General features: G+C 43.8%; 1 protein-coding gene across 3 annotated transcripts in view; it reads right to left on the bottom strand.

The window, feature by feature from the left end:
- The window catches only part of sulf1 (sulfatase 1), a 34,784-nt gene extending 32,303 nt beyond the window's left edge, over positions 1 to 2,481 (bottom strand). For 2 of the 3 annotated variants that reach the window (XM_084939234.1, XM_084939232.1), the window contains exon 1: positions 2,034 to 2,480. The gene's annotated coding sequence lies outside the window, so the exon portion shown is untranslated. Of the gene's footprint in view, positions 1 to 2,033 lie in introns of all 3 variants that reach the window. The other variant, XM_084939235.1, reaches the window with a different exon arrangement.
- Positions 2,482 to 6,000: the final 3,519 nt, after the last annotated feature.

A 6,000-nucleotide genomic window follows, 5' to 3' on the forward strand; every position in this document is an offset into this window, starting at 1 on the left:
ATTTGAGCCATTTCCACTTCCTGCAGTAATCACTCTTCCATGAATGTGTTGGCCCTGTTCATGATGAGATGGCATGCGTGTCTGGGAAATCTCTGATCCACTGCTGGTATTTAAACAGACGCACGCACTTTTGGTAGCATTCACTTACACCCAGTCTCTCGGCATGCTTAATCAGAAGAACAAATTAGCTCACTGAATACTTTCACACCCATAGAGAGACACACGCACATACATCCGCAAGCAGATCTGAATGATGGCAAAGCGACTACTGGAACAACGTTTGTCTTGGCAAGCGCCTACCCCCCAGAATGTAATTATTTGCAGCAGCTGCTCATGCGCTTGTTTGTACCACAGTTAAGCTAGAAACTGTTTAAAGGATCTATCTTCTTTTCTGCGCTGGCAATAAGGCATGGCGTTTTAAAGCAGTCCAAAGCTGCTTTGCTGTGTTCCGAGTAAGTTAATCAGAATATTGAGTCTAAGCGTTGCTTGCGGATCAGTCTTGTCAGTAGCGAAAGTTTCAAGTTAAAGTTCCCCATCATTCTCCAGCCTCGCATTCAGTAATACACATGGACACTGCCAAAGTGTTGAAATGTAAGTCAGCCAGTCTACTCAAAGAACTGGATTTGAATGGGACCACAGTAAAATGTTGCCATCTAGGTCAAAAGGATAAATTCCCTGGTTTTTGCAGACTTGTAGGTGAGCACAGTGATCCAGTACACATTAAAGTCAAACCGTTCACTTGGATGGACTTCAACAATGTACCACACACACAGCAGACAGGGGCAAAATGTACCCACATTTAGATTTTTTCTTTATTAAGAAGCTTGCTAATACTCAGTTTCACTCGGTGTTCCTAATAAAATTTAAGACCGCAAAAGCAACGACAGTCGGTCATGTCTCCAGCTGATTGATTCTAACAATCAGCTCATACAAACAACTCTACAGGTCTTAAAGCAGTACTAATCACTACCTGTTGGTGGTTGTGTTAAATACTTCGAGTAACAAGCAGGAAGTGTAGCTACGGCTGGTTTACAAAGGTAAACACAAATTCACACAGCAGCAGCTTTCACCCATACAACCTTCTCTCCTCTCAGCCCAGCTGCTGTTCACACAACTTTTCACAGCTGCACAGTCTCCATTTGCAAATGCCTCATACACACACATAGTGCCTGCAGCAAGGCATAAATACTATACATCATATTCCCACTTCACTGGCAAGTTTCGCTTCTCACTTGACTTGAGCTAAATAGCTAAAGTGAGGTGCACATTCCCGGCGTCTCTCCCTCTCTGCTGAGCTTTGACAGTTTGTCCGGAAAGAACTCTTCAGCAGCTCATCCATTTAGCGCATACTGACACGATCTGCCAGAGGTGCACTCTGAATGAGATTTATGAAAAAAACTTATCTGGCCTGAAGTGAAGGAACATTAAATGCCACGCTGATTTATGGAAATGTCGAAAAAAAAGTGTCTTAATTTGCTATTACAGAAAAGGAAAACAATTTAAACTCAGTACTGGATTTCTGTATGATAAAAAAAATGACACCATTAAAATAAGAACATGATAAAACACAACCTGTAATCTTTTATAGATTGCACCATACTGACAGTTACATACTTTTAAGTGAGAGAACAGTTTAAAATGTAATGGAGCTACCTTTCACGCTCCTATAATCGGCATTCGGAAAATGGAAAATGAACTGATGAACGCTCATGTTCTGGGGGAAAAAATGACATTAATGGAATGTGCTGCCTTCTAATCCCTTGAGACGGAGGAATTTGCGACCGAGGGAATTCCTGTCATTCACAGGGAAAACTATGAGATCCTGCACACACTGAGCTGCTGTACGGGCAGCACAGACAGGCTGCAGGAACAGCGCAGCTCACAAGTCCAGACTTACTGAGTTATACCTGACTCCTGGACTGTAATGTGAATCAGAAATTTACTGCTAAATGAACAACAACATGCACGCTCTGCAAAAGAACTGGAAACCTGACAAAAAAAGAAGTGAAAGAGTAAAAAAAGTTGTACAGTACCTGGAAGGCAGGAGAGAAAAGTGCTGGCTGACTGAGAGGCAAGGATACGATTCCTCTCAGTTTTATCCCCACGCTTCTTGACCAGATCTGCCTTTGCTCATGGAGGGGTTTGTATCTTCGTGCTGGGACTTGGTTTCAAGAGTAGGGGGGACCACACAGCTCCTGGAAGACAACCTCTCTCCTCTAATCCTCTCCCCAATGTGATGACACTCTCTAACCTCGACCATCTGTTGAAACACGTCCCAAAGCAGTCAGCACCACGCTGTGTCAAGAACCCCACTCCCCTGCCCAATCACAGACCGGCTGCTGGGTGGCTCCTCGCTGCCAGGAGGCAGGGACAAGGACACAGCACAGCGCAGAGGGAGACACACACACGCACAGTCGGTCACACCACTGCCTCCACCCCACACTCACACAGACACTCTACGAGATGAGAGCAAGAAAACCCCCCAGTCATCGTAACCTGAGAGGCAGAGTAGGACGGGGAGAGTGAGTGGAGGAGGAAGGGGAGGGGAGCAAGCAAGAGAGAGCAAGGGAGGGGAGAGAGGGTGAGAGAGAGGGGCACATGCTTAAGAGCTAAAGTAGGGAAGATAGAGAGATACAATTTGTATCTTTCATATTATGTTGCTGGCAATGTCGCTTAAATAACAATCCCCCCGCCCAATTCCTCTCCCTGTATCTATAGTGCATGTGGTCTAAAGAAATAATACTTTTCAAAAAATGCAATAAAATTCTATATTGGCTCCGAGGTGGGAAAGCTGTTGGCACTAAACTGTTACATCTGCAAGCGTAGAAGCGCAGGCAGCAGCCCTCACACCTTAGTGTGTTAACTCCTTACGTCCCCCGGCCGCATTCCAACCCTTCACCACCTATTGCCTTAAGTTAGAAAAGAGGGCAGAGGGGAATACACTAAAATGACAAAGCTAAGGGAAAGAGTAAGATAAGGAGAAAAGAGATAAGCGACGTCTAGATATTTTGACTAGATGATGGCCAGCTGTTTAAGCAAACACCTTTGACGATCAGTCTTTCGATGGCAACACAATTACTGCTCAGTTTCCTAAACAAATCAATCCGATTCTCAGTTCACGCAAAACACGAGGAGCGTTAGGTGAGAAAGGCTGTCACGTTCATCAGTTGGTTGAACTACTGTCCTACTCACTGATCCATTAAAAAGGGATTATGAGACCCTAATGATATTCAGGGATAAATTCAAAGGCAAGCACTAATGAGGTGATGCCCGTTTGATATGCAACAGCATCACCATGTGTTAATCAGAGTGGGGAAACGGCAAAGAAAGGCTTGTGAGTGATTCATTTACATTACATAAGCACGAGCAGCATACACACAATGCCCTCTGTTTGAAGTTGTCAGACAGGTATTAATCAAAAGTTTGAGTGCCACTTTCCAACTTCCCTTGATAATGAGTCATTTGGTGGGGGAGGGTGTGTGTGTGTGTGGGGGGGGGGGGGGGGGGGTTAATACCTAAAAGAAAGTTTCACCTTATTGCGTAATAGTCCCAAATCTGTATCAGCTTTATATTTTAATGTTATTTTACTGCACAAACCCACACAGAGTGACTTTTTTCAGTGGATGCTACTAGTTATCTCCCCTGCAGGTTTGCATTAAGCTAAACAAGCCCCAGACATGTAATGCTCTTCCCAGCACCGACTGATGTTTGAAACACGGGCAGTGGTGAGACAGAGCAAGAGCCTGAGGGGGGAACGAGCTCAAATTAGATTAACTAAATTTACAAAGACTGTCCCCAGCCCCTGCTGCACGGTTACACACATCCCAACCCACACCTACAACCCCAAGCCCCCATTCTCACGGCCGAGAGGTTTCAAAAGGGCCTTCAGGCAGGACAGGGGCAACCAAATCCCTGTGCTCTTTACTGGATTAAAGATGGCTGCCCCACTAGGGGAGAGGGGCTGTTTTTATACAAGCTGAGCACATCTGTAAACATCTTAAAAGGTGTGTTTCTGTGAAGAAAACATCCAGAGTCTTATCCACGGCTATTCAAACTTTCAAAAAGGTAGAAAATGGTCAATGGTTTATGCAAACAAGCCAACCATTTTGCACGACCGCCATTAATCTCCATTTTCCATTTTCACTTCCGCTGATGGACACAAGGGCAACAAAAGCGAGGGCAGGGGGAGGTCTATAAAACGGCCTCATCTTATGAATGACTGAATGACCTGCAGGGGGGCAACATGGTCCTCTGGTAACCCCTATTCACTCTCCTTCTCCCTATCCTGACTGCACAAATAATTCACCAAGCACATCAGCGGGGACATCAGGCACATAAATTACCTTTAAGATGAGTTGTTTTCTCTTATTTTATACGTATCTTATTAGGTACCTCTTGTCTCTTGTGCAAGCTTTGCTCTCAAACCGAATCCAAGCCTCTTCTGACCTCAGGCTCACTTCCCCCCTTTTCCTCAGAGCTTTCCAGCCATCAGTTGGGTTTGCAGGTGCAGGCACAGCCCAGTGTGGGGGGGCTCCTCGGTTCACTAGCTCCATTTTCTATGGTTGAATGAGATATATAGGGGTGTCATAGCTGTGACTCTGCCTCTGTGCCAGTATAAAGTGCTACAGCTCAAGCTGAGAGGTGGGGGGATTGGGCAGACATGAGGTCATTTTATCTTGTTTTAAAAAGTATTTTCAAACCATTCTAACCTCCAACTGTACTACAGTAGTGTCATGCAAGATGACATGCACAGCTGGTCAATAAAGTGCAGAAGAATTAAAGAGAGGGGAGGGCAGAGGGGATATAAATACGTGATAGACAAAAGGCAAGAAGGTCTAAGGGAAAAAATAGAAAGTTAAAGTCATTGTGCAGTGAACGTTAAATACATACCCCACACATATGGAAGAATCTCACCTGATACCCACACTAGCAGTGCCATGGAAAAGGTCAAGAACTCAAGAACCGGTACCAGACATGAGAGAGACATGGCAAAGCAATCTGAACTAAAACTGATGATGTCAGAAGGGAAATAACTTCTTATACATCATTTGGGGCAAACCTTTTAAACAGTTTTTTATCAGATTTGACCGGTAATTTTAAACACACAGGTTTTATATTCCAGAGGCCATTAAAATTCAAGTTAATTTAGATAATGCTTTAGCATGATTGTTCACACAACGCTGGATTTAGACCTTTGCTGTAAACCGACTTAGTAACTTATGAGGTAACTGGAAACCCCTTTTACCCTAAGCGGTAAACTTCCACGTAGCGTCACGTGCACCTCCTGAAAAGTGCAACTACATGTCAACACAGCCTGCAAATATTGTGATATTATTTCTTCTGCAGTTTAGAATTTATCATTTAGAGAATAACAATTACTGTCTCAGTATAAAGATGAATAATAATAGTGTAAATATAAGGACTCACAAATGTCAGCAAATTCCTGGGGGGAGATTGCCAAAGCTACCAAAATGGTTGTGAGGGAATGTACGAATAAGTAAAAAAACCTGAGGGACAAATGTGTTTGCCTCTGGAAAGGAAAAAACTGACCACAAAAAAGAGCCGGGACCCAGGAGGCAAAAAAGCCCCCAAACATGAAACATCGGAACAAGGCCACACAGTATTTAACACGTAAACACATACAAGCACAAATGTAAGCAATGACATCGGCCCCTTACATTAGTCTCTACAAAACTCCCCGGGGAATTCTATACCAGGGGTAAGTGGCCAGCGGGGTTTATTAAGAAGGCTAACCAGCGGCAAGGCTTGCATTTAAAAGTATTTGTTGCTACTGAATTGGTCAGAGGAGCAGATAAACTAACATCCAGTACTCCAGTGTTCATTTGTGCAATCTTGTTGGGAGTTGGGATGCTGTGTAAAATGAAAAAAGACAAGGACTTGCTTATTTTAGCAAGAAAATACCAAACTACATTATTCATGTAAATAAATCAGCATGGCTAATTATTAAACTAAATTGACGTGGCTGCACTCAACAACAAC

The sequence above is a fragment of the Perissodus microlepis genome, chromosome 9, assembly GCF_051167445.1.
Source record: "Perissodus microlepis isolate ML-2025 ecotype Zambia chromosome 9, ASM5116744v1, whole genome shotgun sequence".
Classification (NCBI taxonomy): domain Eukaryota; kingdom Metazoa; phylum Chordata; class Actinopteri; order Cichliformes; family Cichlidae; genus Perissodus; species Perissodus microlepis.